The sequence below is a fragment of the Schistocerca serialis genome, unplaced genomic scaffold, assembly GCF_023864345.2.
Source record: "Schistocerca serialis cubense isolate TAMUIC-IGC-003099 unplaced genomic scaffold, iqSchSeri2.2 HiC_scaffold_1370, whole genome shotgun sequence".
Lineage (NCBI taxonomy): Eukaryota > Metazoa > Arthropoda > Insecta > Orthoptera > Acrididae > Schistocerca > Schistocerca serialis.
The window spans coordinates 14,865,950-14,885,974 of record NW_026047592.1 but is presented as its reverse complement, the minus strand read 5'-3'; positions in this window follow the sequence as shown (position 1 = coordinate 14,885,974).

Genomic DNA, 20,025 nt, shown 5'->3' with positions numbered 1-20,025 from the left:
ATGGAACTCTCAAATTGCGTCGAGATTCAATTCATCGGCCTCCAGCCGACTTGTCTCCAACGGTCTATTGCTGCCTCGGGCACCTAATGGTCGTTCTCCTGTGAGTTTGGATTTTCGAATCCGACGAAAAACTGATAGTTAATTGTAACATTCAGGGCCTCCTAATAACGATGGAACACTCATTTTGCGTCGCGATCCAATACATCGTCCTCCAACCGACGTGTCTCCATGGGTCAATAGCTGCCTCGGGCACCGTAAGGTCGTTCCCCTGTGAGTTTCGATTATCGAATCCGACGCAAAAATGACAGTTAATTGTAACGTTCATGGCCTCCTAATGCCGATGGAACTCTCAAATTGCGTCGAGATTCAATACATCGGCCTCCAGCCGACTTGTCTCCAACGGTCGGGCACCTTATGGTCGTACTCCTGTGAGTTTAGATTTTCGAATCCGACGAAAAACTGATAGTTAATTGTAACATTCTGGGCCTCCTAATGACGATGGAACACTCGTTTTGCGTCGCGATCCAATACATCGTCCTCCAACCGACTTGTCTCCAAGGGTCAATGGCTGCCTCGGGCACCGTATGGTCGTTCCCCTGTGAGTTTAGATTATCGAATCCGACGCCAAAATGATAGTTAATTGTAACGTTTAGGGCCTCCTAATGACGATGGGACACTCAAATTGCGTCGAGAATCTATACATCGTCCTCCAGCCGACTTGCCTCCAAGGGGATATTGCTGTCTCGGGCACAATATGATCTTTCTCCTGTGAGTCTAAATTTTCGAATCCGACGCAAAAATGATAGTGAATTGTAACGTTCAGCGCCTCCTAATGATGATAGAAGACTCAAATTGCGTCGGGATTCAATACATCGTCCTCCAGCCGATTTTGCTCCAAGGGGATATTGCTGCCTCGGGCACCAAATGGTTCGTCTGCTGTGAGTCTAGATTTTCGAATCCGACGAAAAACTGATTGTTAATTGTAACATTCAGGGCCTCCTAAAGACGATGGAACACTCAAATTGAGTCGCGATCCAATACATCGTCCTCCAGCCGACTTGTCTCCAAGGGTCTAATGCTGCCTCGGGCACTTTATGGTCGTTCTCTTGTAAGTCTAGAATTACGAATCCGACGCCAAACTGATAGTTAATTGTAACGTTTAGGGCCTTGTAATGACGATGGGACAATCAAATTGCGTCGAGATTCAATACATCGTCCTCCAGCCGACTTGTCTCCAAGGGTCTAATGCTGCCTCGGGCACTTTATGGTCGTTCTCTTGTAAGTCTAGAATTACGAATGCGACGCCAAAATGATAGTTAATTGTAACGTTCATGGCCTCCTAATGCCGATGGAACTCTCAAATTGCGTCGAGATGCAATACATCGGTCTCCAGCGTAATTGTCTCCAAGGGGATATTGCTGTCTCGAGCACCATATGAACTTCTCCTGTGAGTAGATTTTCGAATCCGACGCATAAATGATAGTTAATTGTACCGTTCAGGGCCTTCTAATGACGATGGGACACTCAAATTGCGTCGAGATTCAATACATCGGCCTCCAGCCGACTTGTCTCCAACGGTCTATTGCTGCCTCGGGCACCTAATGGTCGTTCTCCTGTGAGTTTAGATTATCGAATCCGACGCAAAAATGATAGTTAATTGTAACGCTTAGGGCCTCCTAATGACGATGGGAAAATCAAATTGCGTCGAGATTCAATACATTGTCCTCCAGCCGACTTGTCTCCAAGGGGATATTGCTGTCTCGGGCACAATATGATCTTTCTCCTGTGAGTCTAGATTTTCGAACCCGACGCAAAAATGATAGTTAATTGTAACGTTCAGCGCCTCCTAATGACGATAGAAGACTCAAATTGCGTCGAGATTCAATACATCGTCCTCCAGCCGATTTGTCTCCAAGGGGTATATTGCTGTCTCGAGCACCGTATGAACTTCTCCTGTGAGTAGATTTTCGAATCCGACGCGAAACTGATAGTTTATTGTACGGTTCAGGGCCTTGTAATGACGATGGAACACTCAAATTGCGTCGAGATTCAATACATCGGCCTCCAGCCGACTTGTCTCCAACGGTCTATTGCTGTCTCGGGCACCTTTTGGTCGTTCTCCTGTGAGTTTAGATTTTCGAATCCGACGAAAAACTGATAGTTAATTGTAACATTCAGAGCCTCCTAATGACGATGGAACACTCATTTTGCGTCGCGATCCAATACATCGTCCTCCAGCCGACTTGTCTCCAAGCGTCTATACTTGCCTCGGGCACCGTATGGTCGTTACCCTGTGAGTTTACATTATCGAATGCGACGCAAAAATGATAGTTAATTGCAACGTTTAGGGCCTCCTAATGACGATGGGACACTCAAATTGCGTCGAGATTCAATACATCGTCCTCCAGCCGACTTGTCTCCAAGGGGATATTGCTGTCTCGGGCACAATATGATCCTTCTCCTGTGAGTCTAGATTTTCGAATCCGACGCAAAAATGATCGTGAATTGTAACGTTCAGCGCCTCCTAATGACGATAGAAGACTCAAATTGCTTCGGGATTCAATACATCGTCCTCCAGCCGATTTGTCTCGAAGGGGATATTGCTGGCTCGGGCACCAAATGGTTCGTCTGCTGTGAGACTAGATTTTCGAATCCGACGAAAAACTGATAGTTAATTGTAACATTCAGGGCCTCCTAATGACGATGGAACACTCAAATTGCGTCGCGATCCAATACATCGCCTCCCAGCCGACTTGTCTCCAAGGGTGTAATGCTGCCTCGGGCACTTTGTGGTCGTTCTCTTGTAAGTCTAGATTTACGAATCCGACGCAAAAATGATAGTTAATTGTAACGTTCAGGGCCTTGTAATGACGATGGAACACTCAAATTGCGTCGAGATTCAATACATCATCCTCCAGCCGACTTGTCTCCAAGGGTCTGTTGCTGCCTCGGGCACCGTATGGTCGTTCTCCTGTGAGTTTAGATTATCGAATCCGACGCAAAAATGATAGTTAATTTTAACGTTCAGGGCCTCCTAATGCCGATGGAACACTCAAATTACGTCGAGATTCAATACATCGGCCTCCAGCCGACTTGTCTCGAAGGGTCTATTGCTGCCTCGGGCACCTTATGGTCGTTCTCCTGTGAGTCTAGATTTTCGAATCCGACGCAAAAATGATAGTTAATTGTAACATTCAGGGCTTCCTAAGGACGATGGAACACTCAAATTGCGTCGCGATCCAATACATCGTCCTCCAGCCGACTTGTCTCCAAGGATCTAATGCTGCCTAGGGCACTTTATGGTCGTTCTCTTGTGAGTCTAGATTTTCGAATCCGACGCAAAAATGATAGTTAATTGTAACATTCAGGGCTTCCTAAGGACGATGGAACACTCAAATTGCGTCGCGATCCAATACATCGTCCTCCAGCCGACTTGTCTCCAAGGATCTAATGCTGCCTCGGGCACTTTATGGTCGTTCTCTTGTGAGTCTAGATTTTCGAATCCGACGCAAAAATGATAGTTAATTGTAACGTTCAGGGCCGCCTAATGACGATGGAACTCTTAAATTGCGTCGAGATTCCATACATCGTCCTCCAGCCGACTTGTCCCCAAGGGTCTATTGTTGCCTCGGGCACTTTATGGTCGTTGTCCTGTGAGTCTAGATTTTCGAATCCGACGCAAAAAAGATAGTTAATTGTAACGTTCAGGGCCGCCTAATGACGATGGAACTCTTAAATTGCGTCGAGATTCAATACATCGTCCTCCAACCGACTTGTCTCCAAGGGGATATTGCTGTCTCGGGCACAATATGATCCTTCTCCTGTGAGTCTAGATTTTCGAATCCGACGCAAAAATGATAGTGAATTGTAACGCTCAGCGCCTGCTAATGACGATAGACGACTCAAATTGCGTCGGGATTCAATACATCGTCCTCCATCCGATTTTTCTCCAAAGGGATATTGCTGCCTCGGGCACTAAATGGTTCGTCTGCTGTGAGTCTAGATTTTCGAATCCGACGAAAAACTGATAGTTAATTGTAACATTCAGGGCCTCCTAATGACGATGGAACACTCATATTGCGTCGCGATCCAATACATCGTACTCCAGCCGACTTGTCTCCAAGGGTCTAATGCTGCCTCGGGCACTTTAAGGTCGTTCTCCTGTGAGTCTAGATTTTCTTATCCGATGCAAAAATGATAGTTAATTGTAACGTTCAGGGCCTTCTAATGACGATGGAACACTCAAATTGCGTCGAGATTCATTACATCGGCCTCCAGCCGACTTGTCTCCAAGGGGCTATTGCTGCCTCGGGCACCTTATGGTCGTTCTCCTGTGAGTTTAGATTATCGAATCCGACGCCAAAATTATAGTTAATTGTAACGTTTAGGGCCTCCTAATGACGATGGAACACTCAAATTGCGTCGATATTCAATACATCGGCCTCCAGCTGACTTGTCTCCAAGGGTCAATAGCTGCCTCGGGCACCGTATTGTCGTTCCCCTGTGAGTTTAGATTATCGAATCCGACGCAAAAATAATAGTTAATTGTAACGTTTAGGGCCTCCTAATGACGATGGGACACTCAAATTGCGTCGAGATTCAATACATCGTCCTCCAGCGGACTTGTCTCCAAGGGGATATTGCTGTCTCGGGCACAATATGATCCTTCTGCTGTGAGTCTAGATTTTCGAATCCGACGCAAAAATGATAGTAAATTGTAACGTTTAGGGCCTCCTAATGACGATGGGACACTCAAATTGCGTCGAGATTCAATACATCGTCCTCCAACCGACTTGTCTCCAAGAGTCAATAGCTGCCTCGGGCACCGTATGGTCGTTCCCCTGTGAGTTTAGATTTTCGAATCCGACGCAAAAATGATAGTGAATGGTAATGTTCAGCGCCTCCTGATGACGATAGAACTCTCAAATTGCGTCGAGATTCAATACATCGTCCTCCAGCCGACTTGTCTCCAAGGGTCTAATGCTGCCTCGGGCACCTTATGGTCGTTCTCTTGCAAGTCTAGATTTTCGAATCCGACGCAAAAATGATAGTTAATTGTAACGTTCATGGCCTCCTAATGCCGATTGAACTCTCAAATTGCGTCGAGATTCAAAGTGAGATCGGCCTCCAGCGGAATTGTCTCCAAGGGGATATTGCTGTCTCGAGCACCGTATGAACTTCTCCTGTGAGTAGATTTTCGAATCCGACGCATAAATGATAGTTAATTGTAACGTTCAGGGCCTTCTAATGACGATGGGACACTCAAATTGCGTCGAGATTCAATTCATCGGCCTCCAGCCGACTTGTCTCCAACGGTCTATTGCTGCCTCGGGCACCTAATGGTCGTTCTCCTGTGAGTTTGGATTTTCGAATCCGACGAAAAACTGATAGTTAATTGTAACATTCAGGGCCTCCTAATAACGATGGAACACTCATTTTGCGTCGCGATCCAATACATCGTCCTCCAACCGACGTGTCTCCATGGGTCAATAGCTGCCTCGGGCACCGTAAGGTCGTTCCCCTGTGAGTTTCGATTATCGAATCCGACGCAAAAATGACAGTTAATTGTAACGTTTAGGGCCTCCTAATGACGATGGGACACTCAAATTGCGTCGAGATTCAATACATCGTCCTCCTGCCGACTTGTCTCCAAGGGGATATTGTTGTCTCGGGCACAAATTGATCTTTCTCCTGTGAGTCTAAATTTTCGAATCCGACGCAAAAATGATAGTGAATTGTAACGTTCAGCGCCTCCTAATGACGATAGAAGACTGAAATTGCGTCGAGATTCAATACATCGTCCTCCTGCCGATTTGTCTCCAAGGGGTTTACTGCTGTCTCGAGCACCGTATGAACTTCTTCTGTGAGTAGGGTTTCCAATCCGACGCGAATCTGATAGTTAATTGTACGGTTCAGGGCCTTGTAATGACGATGGAACACTCAAATTGCGTCGAGATTCAATACATCGGCCTCCAGCCGACTTGTCTCCAACGGTCGGGCACCTTATGGTCGTACTCCTGTGAGTTTAGATTTTCGAATCCGACGAAAAACTGATAGTTAATTGTAACATTCTGGGCCTCCTAATGACGATGGAACACTCGTTTTGCGTCGCGATCCAATACATCGTCCTCCAACCGACTTGTCTCCAAGGGTCAATGGCTGCCTCGGGCACCGTATGGTCGTTCCCCTGTGAGTTTAGATTATCGAATCCGACGCCAAAATGATAGTTAATTGTAACGTTTAGGGCCTCCTAATGACGATGGGACACTCAAATTGCGTCGAGATTCTATACATCGTCCTCCAGCCGACTTGCCTCCAAGGGGATATTGCTGTCTCGGGCACAATATGATCTTTCTCCTGTGAGTCTAAATTTTCGAATCCGACGCAAAAATGATAGTGAATTGTAACGTTCAGCGCCTCCTAATGATGATAGAAGACTCAAATTGCGTCGGGATTCAATACATCGTCCTCCAGCCGATTTTGCTCCAAGGGGATATTGCTGCCTCGGGCACCAAATGGTTCGTCTGCTGTGAGTCTAGATTTTCGAATCCGACGAAAAACTGATTGTTAATTGTAACATTCAGGGCCTCCTAAAGACGATGGAACACTCAAATTGAGTCGCGATCCAATACATCGTCCTCCAGCCGACTTGTCTCCAAGGGTCTAATGCTGCCTCGGGCACTTTATGGTCGTTCTCTTGTAAGTCTAGAATTACGAATCCGACGCCAAACTGATAGTTAATTGTAACGTTTAGGGCCTTGTAATGACGATGGGACAATCAAATTGCGTCGAGATTCAATACATCGTCCTCCAGCCGACTTGTCTCCAAGGGTCTAATGCTGCCTCGGGCACTTTATGGTCGTTCTCTTGTAAGTCTAGAATTACGAATGCGACGCCAAAATGATAGTTAATTGTAACGTTCATGGCCTCCTAATGCCGATGGAACTCTCAAATTGCGTCGAGATGCAATACATCGGCCTCCAGCGTAATTGTCTCCAAGGGGATATTGCTGTCTCGAGCACCATATGAACTTCTCCTGTGAGTAGATTTTCGAATCCGACGCATAAATGATAGTTAATTGTACCGTTCAGGGCCTTCTAATGACGATGGGACACTCAAATTGCGTCGAGATTCAATACATCAGCCTCCAGCCGACTTGTCTCCAACGGTCTATTGCTGCCTCGGGCACCTAATGGTCGTTCTCCTGTGAGTTTAGATTATCGAATCCGACGCAAAAATGATAGTTAATTGTAACGCTTAGGGCCTCCTAATGACGATGGGAAAATCAAATTGCGTCGAGATTCAATACATTGTCCTCCAGCCGACTTGTCTCCAAGGGGATATTGCTGTCTCGGGCACAATATGATCTTTCTCCTGTGAGTCTAGATTTTCGAACCCGACGCAAAAATGATAGTTAATTGTAACGTTCAGCGCCTCCTAATGACGATAGAAGACTCAAATTGCGTCGAGATTCAATACATCGTCCTCCAGCCGATTTGTCTCCAAGGGGTATATTGCTGTCTCGAGCACCGTATGAACTTCTCCTGTGAGTAGATTTTCGAATCCGACGCGAAACTGATAGTTTATTGTACGGTTCAGGGCCTTGTAATGACGATGGAACACTCAAATTGCGTCGAGATTCAATACATCGGCCTCCAGCCGACTTGTCTCCAACGGTCTATTGCTGTCTCGGGCACCTTTTGGTCGTTCTCCTGTGAGTTTAGATTTTCGAATCCGACGAAAAACTGATAGTTAATTGTAACATTCAGAGCCTCCTAATGACGATGGAACACTCATTTTGCGTCGCGATCCAATACATCGTCCTCCAGCCGACTTGTCTCCAAGCGTCTATACTTGCCTCGGGCACCGTATGGTCGTTACCCTGTGAGTTTACATTATCGAATGCGACGCAAAAATGATAGTTAATTGCAACGTTTAGGGCCTCCTAATGACGATGGGACACTCAAATTGCGTCGAGATTCAATACATCGTCCTCCAGCCGACTTGTCTCCAAGGGGATATTGCTGTCTCGGGCACAATATGATCCTTCTCCTGTGAGTCTAGATTTTCGAATCCGACGCAAAAATGATCGTGAATTGTAACGTTCAGCGCCTCCTAATGACGATAGAAGACTCAAATTGCTTCGGGATTCAATACATCGTCCTCCAGCCGATTTGTCTCGAAGGGGATATTGCTGGCTCGGGCACCAAATGGTTCGTCTGCTGTGAGACTAGATTTTCGAATCCGACGAAAAACTGATAGTTAATTGTAACATTCAGGGCCTCCTAATGACGATGGAACACTCAAATTGCGTCGCGATCCAATACATCGCCTCCCAGCCGACTTGTCTCCAAGGGTGTAATGCTGCCTCGGGCACTTTATGGTCGTTCTCTTGTAAGTCTAGATTTACGAATCCGACGCAAAAATGATAGTTAATTGTAACGTTCAGGGCCTTGTAATGACGATGGAACACTCAAATTGCGTCGAGATTCAATACATCGTCCTCCAGCCGACTTGTCTCCAAGGGTCTGTTGCTGCCTCGGGCACCGTATGGTCGTTCTCCTGTGAGTTTAGATTATCGAATCCGACGCAAAAATGATAGTTAATTTTAACGTTCAGGGCCTCCTAATGCCGATGGAACACTCAAATTACGTCGAGATTCAATACATCGGCCTCCAGCCGACTTGTCTCGAAGGGTCTATTGCTGCCTCGGGCACCTTATGGTCGTTCTCCTGTGAGTCTAGATTTTCGAATCCGACGCAAAAATGATAGTTAATTGTAACATTCAGGGCTTCCTAAGGACGATGGAACACTCAAATTGCGTCGCGACCCAATACATCGTCCTCCAGCCGACTTGTCTCCAAGGATCTAATGCTGCCTAGGGCACTTTATGGTCGTTCTCTAGTGAGTCTAGATTTTCGAATCCGACGCAAAAATGATAGTTAATTGTAACATTCAGGGCTTCCTAAGGACGATGGAACACTCAAATTGCGTCGCGATCCAATACATCGTCCTCCAGCCGACTTGTCTCCAAGGATCTAATGCTGCCTCGGGCACTTTATGGTCGTTCTCTTGTGAGTCTAGATTTTCGAATCCGACGCAAAAATGATAGTTAATTGTAACGTTCAGGGCCGCCTAATGACGATGGAACTCTTAAATTGCGTCGAGATTCCATACATCGTCCTCCAGCCGACTTGTCCCCAAGGGTCTATTGTTGCCTCGGGCACTTTATGGTCGTTGTCCTGTGAGTCTAGATTTTCGAATCCGACGCAAAAAAGATAGTTAATTGTAACGTTCAGGGCCGCCTAATGACGATGGAACTCTTAAATTGCGTCGAGATTCAATACATCGTCCTCCAACCGACTTGTCTCCAAGGGGATATTGCTGTCTCGGGCACAATATGATCCTTCTCCTGTGAGTCTAGATTTTCGAATCCGACGCAAAAATGATAGTGAATTGTAACGCTCAGCGCCTGCTAATGACGATAGACGACTCAAATTGCGTCGGGATTCAATACATCGTCCTCCATCCGATTTTTCTCCAAAGGGATATTGCTGCCTCGGGCACTAAATGGTTCGTCTGCTGTGAGTCTAGATTTTCGAATCCGACGAAAAACTGATAGTTAATTGTAACATTCAGGGCCTCCTAATGACGATGGAACACTCATATTGCGTCGCGATCCAATACATCGTACTCCAGCCGACTTGTCTCCAAGGGTCTAATGCTGCCTCGGGCACTTTAAGGTCGTTCTCCTGTGAGTCTAGATTTTCGTATCCGATGCAAAAATGATAGTTAATTGTAACGTTCAGGGCCTTCTAATGACGATGGAACACTCAAATTGCGTCGAGATTCATTACATCGGCCTCCAGCCGACTTGTCTCCAAGGGGCTATTGCTGCCTCGGGCACCTTATGGTCGTTCTCCTGTGAGTTTAGATTATCGAATCCGACGCAAAAATGATAGTTAATTGTAACGTTTAGGGCCTCCTAATGACGATGGGACACTCAAATTGCGTCGAGATTCAATACATTGTCCTCCAGCCGATTTGTCTCCAACGGGATATTGCTGCCTCGGGCACCAAATGGTTCGTCTGCTGTGAGGCTAGATTTTCGAATCCGACGAAAAACTGATAGTTAAGTGTAACATTCAGGGCCTCCTAATGACGAAGGAACACTCAAATTGCGTCGCGATCCAATACATCGCCTCCCAGCCGACTTGTCTCCAAGGGTGTAATGCTGCCTCGGGCACTTTATGGTCGTTCTCTTGTAAGTCTAGATTTACAAATCCGACGCAAAAATGATAGTTAATTGTAACGTTCAGGGCCTTGAAATGACGATAGAACACTCACATTGCGTCGAGATTCAATACATCGTCCTCCAGCCGACTTGTCTCCAAGGGTCTGTTGCTGCCTCGGGCACCGTATGGTCGTTCTCCTGTGAGTTTAGATTATCGAATCCGACGCAAAAATGATAGTTAATTTTAACGTTCAGGGCCTCCTAATGCCGATGGAACACTCAGATTGCGTCGAGATTCAATACATCGACCTCCAGCCGACTTGTCTCGAAGGGACTATTGCTGCCTCGGGCACCTTATGGTCGTTGTCCTGTGTGTCTAGATTTTCGAATCCGACGCAAAAATGATAGTTAATTGTAACATTCAGGGCTTCCTAAGGACGATGGAACACTCAAATTGCGTCGCGATCCAATACATCGTCCTCCAGCCGAGTTGACTCCAAGGATCTAATGCTGCCTTGGGCACTTTATGGTCGTTCTCTTGTGAGTCTAGATTTTCGAATCCGACGCAAAAATGATAGTTAATTGTAACGTTCAGGGCCGCCTAATGACGATGGAACTCTCAAATTACGTCGAGATTCCATACATCGTCCTCCAGCCGACTTGTCCCCAAGGGTCTATTGCTGCCTCGGGCACTTTATGGTCGTTGTCCTGTGAGTCTAGATTTTCGAATCCGACGCAAAAAAGATAGTTAATTGTAACGTTCAGGGCCTTGTAATGACGATGGAAGACTCAAATTGCGTCGACATTCAATACATCGGCCTCCCGCCGACTTGTCTCCAAGGGTCTGTTGCTGCCTCGGGCAACTTATGGTCGTTCTCCTGTGAGTTTAGTTTATCGAATCCGACGCAAAAATGATAGTTAATTGTAACGTTCATGGCCTCCTAATGCCGATGGAACTCTCAAATTGCGTCGAGATTCAATACATCGGCCTCCAGCGGCATTGTCTCCAAGGGGATATTGCTGTCTCGAGCACCGTATGAACTACTCCTGTGAGTAGATTTTCGAATCCGACGCATAAATGATAGTTAATTGTAACGTTCGGGGCCTTCTAATGACGATGGGACACTCAAATTGCGTCGAGATTCAATACATCGGCCTCTAGCCGACTTGTCTCCAATGGTCTATTGCCGCCTCGGTCACCTAATTGTCGTTCTCCTGTGAGTTTAGATTTTCGAATCCGACGAAAAACTGATAGTTAATTGTAACATTCCGGGCCTCCTAATGACGATGGAACACTCATTTTGCGTCGCGATCCAATACATCGTCCTCCAACCGACTTGTCTCCAATGGGATATTACTGTCTCGGGCACAATATGATCCTTCTCCTGTGAGTCTAGTTTTTCGAATCCGACGCAAAAATGATAGTTAATTGTAACGTTTAGGGCCTCCTAATGACGATGGGACAATCAAATTGCGTCGAGATTCAATACATCGTCCTCCAACCGACTTTTCTCCAAAGGTCAATAGCTGCCTCGGGCACCGTATGGTCGTTCCCCTGTGAGTTTAGATTATCGAATGCGACGCAAAAATGATAGTTAATTGCAACGTTTAGGGCCTCCTAATGACGTTGGGACACTCAGATTGCGTCGAGATTCAATACATCGTCCTCCAGCCGACTTGTCTCCAAGGGGATATTGCTGTCTCGGGCACAATATGATCCTTCTCCTGTGAGTCTAGATTTTCGAATCCGACGCAAAAATGATAGTGAATTGTAACGTTCAGCGCCTCCTAATGACGATAGAAGACTCAAATTGCGTCGGGATTCAATACATCGTCCTCCAGCCGATTTTCTCCAAGGGGATATTGCTGCCTCGGGCACCAAATGGTTCGTCTGCTGTGAGTCTAGATTTTCGAATCCGACGAAAAACTGATAGTTAATTGTTATATTCAGGGCCTCCTAATGACGATGGAACACTCAAATTGCGTCACGATCCAATACATCGCCCTCCAGCCGAATTGTCTCCAAGGGTCTAATGCTGCCTCGAGCACTTTATGGTCGTTCTCTTGTAAGTCTAGATTTACGAATCCGACACCAAAATGATAGTTAATTGTAACGTTCAGGGCCGCCTAATGACGATGGAACTCTTAAATTGCGTCGAGATTCAATACATCGTCCTCCAGCCCACTTGTCTCCAAGGGTCTATTGCTGCCTCGGGCACCTTATTGTCGTTCTCCTGTGAGTCTAGATTTTCGAATCCGACGCAAAAATGGTAGTTAATTGTAACGTTCAGGGCGTTGTAATGACGATGGAACACTCAAATTGCGTTGAGATTCAATACGTCGTCCTCCAGCCGACTGGTCTCCAAGGGTCTGTTGCTGCCTCGGGCACCGTATGGTCGTTCTCCTGTGAGTTTAGATTATCGAATCCGAAACAAAAATGATAGTTCAGGGCCTCCTAATGCCGATGGAACACTCAAATTGCGTCGAGATTCAATACATCGGCCTCCAGCCGACTTGTCTCCAAGGGTCTATTGCTGCCTCGGGCACCTTATGGTCGTTCTCTTGTGAGTCTAGATTTGCGAATCCGACGCTAAAATGATAGTTAATTGCAACATTTAGGGCTTCCTAATGACGATGGAACACTCAAATTGCGTCGCGATCCAATACATCGTCCTCCAGCCGACTTGTCTCCAAGGATCTAATGCTGCCTCGGGCACTTTATGGTCGTTCTCTTGTGAGTCTAGATTTTCGATACCGACGCAAAAATGATAGTTAATTGTAACGTTCAGGGCCGCCTAATGACGATGGAACTCTCAAATTGCGTCGCGATTCAATACATCGTCCTCCAGCCGACTTGTGTCCAAGGGTCTATTGCTGCCTCGGCCACTTTATGGTCGTTCTCCTGTGAGTCTAGATTTTCGAATCCGACGCAAAAATGATAGTTAATTGTAACGTTCAGGGCCTCCTAATGCCGCTGGAACACTCAAATTGCGTCTAGATTCAATACATCGGCCTCCAGCCGACTTGTCTCAAAGGGTCTATTGCTGCCTCGGGCACCTTATGGCCGTTCTCCTGTGAGTCTAGATTTTCGAATCCGACGCAAAAGTGATAGTTAATTGTAACGTTCAGGGCCCTGTAATGACGTTGGAACACTCAAATTGCGTCGAGATTCAATACATCGGCCTCCCGCCGACTTGTCTCCAAGGTTCTGTTCCTGCCTCGGGCACCTTATGGTCGTTCTCCTGTGAGTCTAGATTTTCGAATCCGACGCGAAAATGATAGTTAATTGTAACGTTTAGGGCCTCCTAATGACGATAAACGACTCAAATTGCGTCGGGATTCAATACATCGTCCTCCAGCCGACTTGTCTCCAAGGGTCTAATGCTGCCTCGGGCACTTTATGGGCGTTCTCTTGTAAGTCTAGATTTACGAATCCGACTCCAAAATGATAGTTAATTGTAACGTTCAGCGCCTTCTAATGACGATGGAACACTCAAATTGCGTCGAGATTCAATACATCGGCCTCCAGCCGACTTGTCTCCAAGGGGATATTGCTGCCTCGGGCACCACATGGTCCTTCTCCTGTGAGTCTGGATTTTCGAATCCGACGCAAAAATGATAGTGAACTGTAACGTTCAGCGCCTCCTAAAGACGATAGAAGACTTAAATTGCGTCGCGATCCAATACATCGTCGTCCAGCCGACTTGTCTCCAAGGGTCTATAGCTGCCTCGGGCACCTTACGGACGTTCTCCTGTGAGTCTAGATTTTCGAATCCGACGCTAAAATGATAGTTAATTGTAACGTTCAGGGCCTTGTAATGACGATGGAACACACAAATTGCGTCGAGATTCAATACATCGTCCTCCAGCCGACTTGTCTCCAAGGGTCTGTTGCTGCCTCGGGCACCGTATGGTCGTTCTCCTGTGAGTTTAGATTATCGAATCCGACGCAAAAATGATAGTTAATTGTAACATTCAGAGCCTCCTAATGACGATGGAACACTCAAATTCCGTCGCGATCCGATACATCGTCCTCCATCCGACTTGTCTCCAAGGATCTAATGCTGCCTCGGACACTTTATGGTCGTTCTCTTGTAAGTCTAGATTTTCGAATCCGACGCAAAAATGATAGTTATTTGTAACGTTCAGGGCCGCCTAATTACGATGGAACTCTCTAATTGCGTCGAGATTCAATACATCGTCCTCCAGCCGACTTGTCTCCAAGGGTCTATTGCTGCCTAGGGCACCTTATGGTCGTTCTCCTGTGAGTCTAGATTTTCGAATCCGACGCAAAAATGATAGTTAATTGTAACGTTCAGGGCCTTGTAATGACGATGGAACACTCAAATTGCGTCGAGATTCAATACATCGGCCTCCCGCCGACTTGTCTCCAAGGGTCTGTTGCTGGCTCGGGCACCTTATTGTCGTTCTCCTGTGAGTTTAGATTATCGAATCCGACGCAAAAATGATAGTTAATTGTAACGTTTAGGGCCTTGTAATGACGATGGGACACTCAAATTGCGTCGAGATTCAATACATCGTCCTCCAGCCGACTTGTCTCCAAGGGTCTGTTGCTGCCTCGGGCACCATATGATCCTTCTCCTGTGAGTCTAGATTATCGAATCCGACGCAAAAATGATAGTTAATTGTAACGTTTAGGGCCTCCTAATGACGATAAAAGACTCAAATTGCGTCGGGATTCAATACATCGTCCTCCAGCCGACTTGTCTCCAAGGGTCTAATGCTGCCTCGGGCACTTTATGGGCGTTCTCTTGTAAGTCTAGATTTACGAATCTGACGCCAAAATGATAGTTAATTGTAACGTTCAGGGCCTTCTAATGACGATGGAACACTCAAAATGCGTCGAGATTCAATACATCGGCTTCCAGCCGACTTGTCTCCAAGGGGATATTGCTGCCTCGGGCACCACATGGTCGTTCTCCTGTGAGTCTAGATTATCGAATCCGACGCAAAAATGATAGTTAATTGTAACATTCAGAGCCTCCTAATGACGATGGAACACTCAAATTCCGTCGCGATCCAATACATCGTCCTCCAGCCGACTTGTCTCCAAGGATCTAATGCTGCCTCGGACACTTTATGGTCGTTCTCTTGTAAGTCTAGATTTTCGAATCCGACGTAAATATGATAGTTAATAGTAACGTTCAGGGCCGCCTAATGACGATGGAACTCTCTAATTGCGTCGAGATTCAATACATCGTCCTCCAGCCGACTTGACTCCAAGGGTCTAATGCTGCCTAGGGCACCTTATGGTCGTTCTCCTGTGAGTCTAGATTTTCGAACCCGACGCAAAAATGATAGTTAATTGTAACGTTCAGGGCCCCCTAATGCCGATGGAACACTCAAATTGCGTCGAGATTCAATACATCGGCCTCCAGCCGACTTGTCTCTAAGGGTCTTTTGCTGCCTCGGGCACCTTTATGGTCGTTCTCCTGTGAGTCTAGATTGTCGAATCCGACGCAAAAATGATAGTTAATTGTAACGTTCAGGGCCTTCTAATGACGATGGAACACTCAAATTGCGTCGAGGTTCAATACATCGGCCTCCAGCCGACTTGTCTCCAAGGGTCTATTGCTGCCTCGCGCACCTTAAGGTCGTTCTCCTGTGAGTTTAGATTATCGAATCCGACGCAAAAAAGATAGTTAATTGTAACGTTTAGGGCCTTGTAATGACCATGGAACACTCAAATTGCGTCGAGATTCAATACATCGGCCTCCAGCCGACTTGTCTCCAACGGTCTATTGCTGCCTCGGGCACCTAATGGTCGTTCTCCAGTGAGTTTAGATTATCGAATCCGACGCAAAAATGATAGTTAATTGTAACGTTTAGGGCCTCCTAATGACGATGGGACAATCAAATTGCGTCGAGATTCAATACATCGTCCTCCAACCGACTTTTCTCCAAAGGTCAATAGCTGCCTCGGGCACCGTATGGTCGTTCCCCTGTGAGTTTAGATTATCGAATGCGACGCAAAAATGATAGTTAATTGCAACGTTTAGGGCCTCCTAATGACGTTGGGACACTCAGATTGCGTCGAGATTCAATACATCGTCCTCCAGCCGACTTGTCTCCAAGGGGATATTGCTGTCTCGGGCACAATATGATCCTTCTCCTGTGAGTCTAGATTTTCGAATCCGACGCAAAAATGATAGTGAATTGTAACGTTCAGCGCCTCCTAATGACGATAGAAGACTCAAATTGCGTCGGGATTCAATACATCGTCCTCCAGCCGATTTTCTCCAAGGGGATATTGCTGCCTCGGGCACCAAATGGTTCGTCTGCTGTGAGTCTAGATTTTCGAATCCGACGAAAAACTGATAGTTAATTGTTATATTCAGGGCCTCCTAATGACGATGGAACACTCAAATTGCGTCACGATCCAATACATCGCCCTCCAGCCGAATTGTCTCCAAGGGTCTAATGCTGCCTCGAGCACTTTATGGTCGTTCTCTTGTAAGTCTAGATTTACGAATCCGACACCAAAATGATAGTTAATTGTAACGTTCAGGGCCGCCTAATGACGATGGAACTCTCAAATTGCGTCGAGATTCAATACATCGTCCTCCAGCCCACTTGTCTCCAAGGGTCTATTGCTGCCTCGGGCACCTTATGGTCGTTCTCCTGTGAGTCTAGATTTTCGAATCCGACGCAAAAATGGTAGTTCAGGGCCTCCTAATGCCGATGGAACACTCAAATTGCGTCGAGATTCAATACATCGGCCTCCAGCCGACTTGTCTCCAAGGGTCTATTGCTGCCTAGGGCACCTTATGGTCGTTCACCTGTGAGTCTAGATTTTCGAATCCGACGCAAAAATGATAGTTAATTGTAACGTTCAGGGCCTTGTAATGACGATGGAACACTCAAATTGCGTCGAGATTCAATACATCGGCCTCCCGCCGACTTGTCTCCAAGGGTCTGTTGCTGGCTCGGGCACCTTATTATCGTTCTCCTGTGAGTTTAGATTATCGAATCCGACGCAAAAATGATAGTTAATTGTAACGTTTAGGGCCTTGTAATGACGATGGGACACTCAAATTGCGTCGAGATTCAATACATCGGCTTCCAGCCGACTTGTCTCCAAGGGGATATTGCTGCCTCGGGCACCACATGGTCGTTCTCCTGTGAGTCTAGATTATCGAATCCGACGCAAAAATGATAGTTAATTGTAACATTCAGAGCCTCCTAATGACGATGGAACACTCAAATTCCGTCGCGATCCAATACATCGTCCTCCAGCCGACTTGTCTCCAAGGATCTAATGCTGCCTCGGACACTTTATGGTCGTTCTCTTGTAAGTCTAGATTTTCGAATCCGACGTAAATATGATAGTTAATAGTAACGTTCAGGGCCGCCTAATGACGATGGAACTCTCTAATTGCGTCGAGATTCAATACATCGTCCTCCAGCCGACTTGACTCCAAGGGTCTAATGCTGCCTAGGGCACCTTATGGTCGTTCTCCTGTGAGTCTAGATTTTCGAACCCGACGCAAAAATGATAGTTAATTGTAACGTTCAGGGCCCCCTAATGCCGATGGAACACTCAAATTGCGTCGAGATTCAATACATCGGCCTCCAGCCGACTTGTCTCTAAGGGTCTTTTGCTGCCTCGGGCACCTTTATGGTCGTTCTCCTGTGAGTCTAGATTGTCGAATCCGACGCAAAAATGATAGTTAATTGTAACGTTCAGGGCCTTCTAATGACGATGGAACACTCAAATTGCGTCGAGGTTCAATACATCGGCCTCCAGCCGACTTGTCTCCAAGGGTCTATTGCTGCCTCGGGCACCTTAAGGTCGTTCTCCTGTGAGTTTAGATTATCGAATCCGACGCAAAAATGATAGTTAATTGTAACGTTTAGGGCCTTGTAATGACCATGGAACACTCAAATTGCGTCGAGATTCAATACATCGGCCTCCAGCCGACTTGTCTCCAACGGTCTATTGCTGCCTCGGGCACCTAATGGTCGTTCTCCAGTGAGTTTAGATTATCGAATCCGACGCAAAAATGATAGTTAATTGTAACGTTTAGGGCCTCCTAATGACGATGGGACAATCAAATTGCGTCGAGATTCAATACATCGTCCTCCAACCGACTTTTCTCCAAAGGTCAATAGCTGCCTCGGGCACCGTATGGTCGTTCCCCTGTGAGTTTAGATTATCGAATGCGACGCAAAAATGATAGTTAATTGCAACGTTTAGGGCCTCCTAATGACGTTGGGACACTCAGATTGCGTCGAGATTCAATACATCGTCCTCCAGCCGACTTGTCTCCAAGGGGATATTGCTGTCTCGGGCACAATATGATCCTTCTCCTGTGAGTCTAGATTTTCGAATCCGACGCAAAAATGATAGTGAATTGTAACGTTCAGCGCCTCCTAATGACGATAGAAGACTCAAATTGCGTCGGGATTCAATACATCGTCCTCCAGCCGATTTTCTCCAAGGGGATATTGCTGCCTCGGGCACCAAATGGTTCGTCTGCTGTGAGTCTAGATTTTCGAATCCGACGAAAAACTGATAGTTAATTGTTATATTCAGGGCCTCCTAATGACGATGGAACACTCAAATTGCGTCACGATCCAATACATCGCCCTCCAGCCGAATTGTCTCCAAGGGTCTAATGCTTCCTCGAGCACTTTATGGTCGTTCTCTTGTAAGTCTAGATTTACGAATCCGACACCAAAATGATAGTTAATTGTAACGTTCAGGGCCGCCTAATGACGATGGAACTCTCAAATTGCGTCGAGATTCAATACATCGTCCTCCAGCCCACTTGTCTCCAAGGGTCTATTGCTGCCTCGGGCACCTTATGGTCGTTCTCCTGTGAGTCTAGATTTTCGAATCCGACGCAAAAATGGTAGTTAATTGTAACGTTCAGGGCGTTGTAATGACGATGGAACACTCAAATTGCGTTGAGATTCAATACGTCGTCCTCCAGCCGACTTGTCTCCAAGGGTCTGTTGCTGCCTCGGGCACCGTATGGTCGTTCTCCTGTGAGTTTAGATTATCGAATCCGACGCACAAATGATAGTTCAGGGCCTCCTAATGCCGATGGAACACTCAAATTGCGTCGAGATTCAATACATCGGCCTCCAGCCGACTTGTCTCCAAGGGTCTATTGCTGCCTAGGGCACCTTATGGTCGTTCACCTGTGAGTCTAGATTTTCGAATCCGACGCAAAAATGATAGTTAATTGTAACGTTCAGGGCCTTGTAATGACGATGGAACACTCAAATTGCGTCGAGATTCAATACATCGGCCTCCCGCCGACTTGTCTCCAAGGGTCTGTTGCTGGCTCGGGCACCTTATTATCGTTCTCCTGTGAGTTTAGATTATCGAATCCGACGCAAAAATGATAGTTAATTGTAACGTTTAGGGCCTTGTAATGACGATGGGACACTCAAATTGCGTCGAGATTCAATACATCGTCCTCCAGCCGACTTGTCTCCAAGGGTCTGTTGCTGCCTCGGGCACCATATGATCCTTCTCCTGTGAGTCTAGATTATCGAATCCGACGCAAAAATGATAGTTAATTGTAACGTTTAGGGCCTCCTAATGACGATAAAAGACTCAAATTGCGTCGGGATTCAATACATCGTCCTCCAGCCGACTTGTCTCCAAGGGTCTAATGCTGCCTCGGGCACTTTATGGGCGTTCTCTTGTAAGTCTAGATTTACGAATCCGACGCCAAAATGATAGTTAATTGTAACGTTCAGGGCCTTCTAATGACGATGGAACACTCAAATTGCGTCGAGATTCAATACATCGGCTT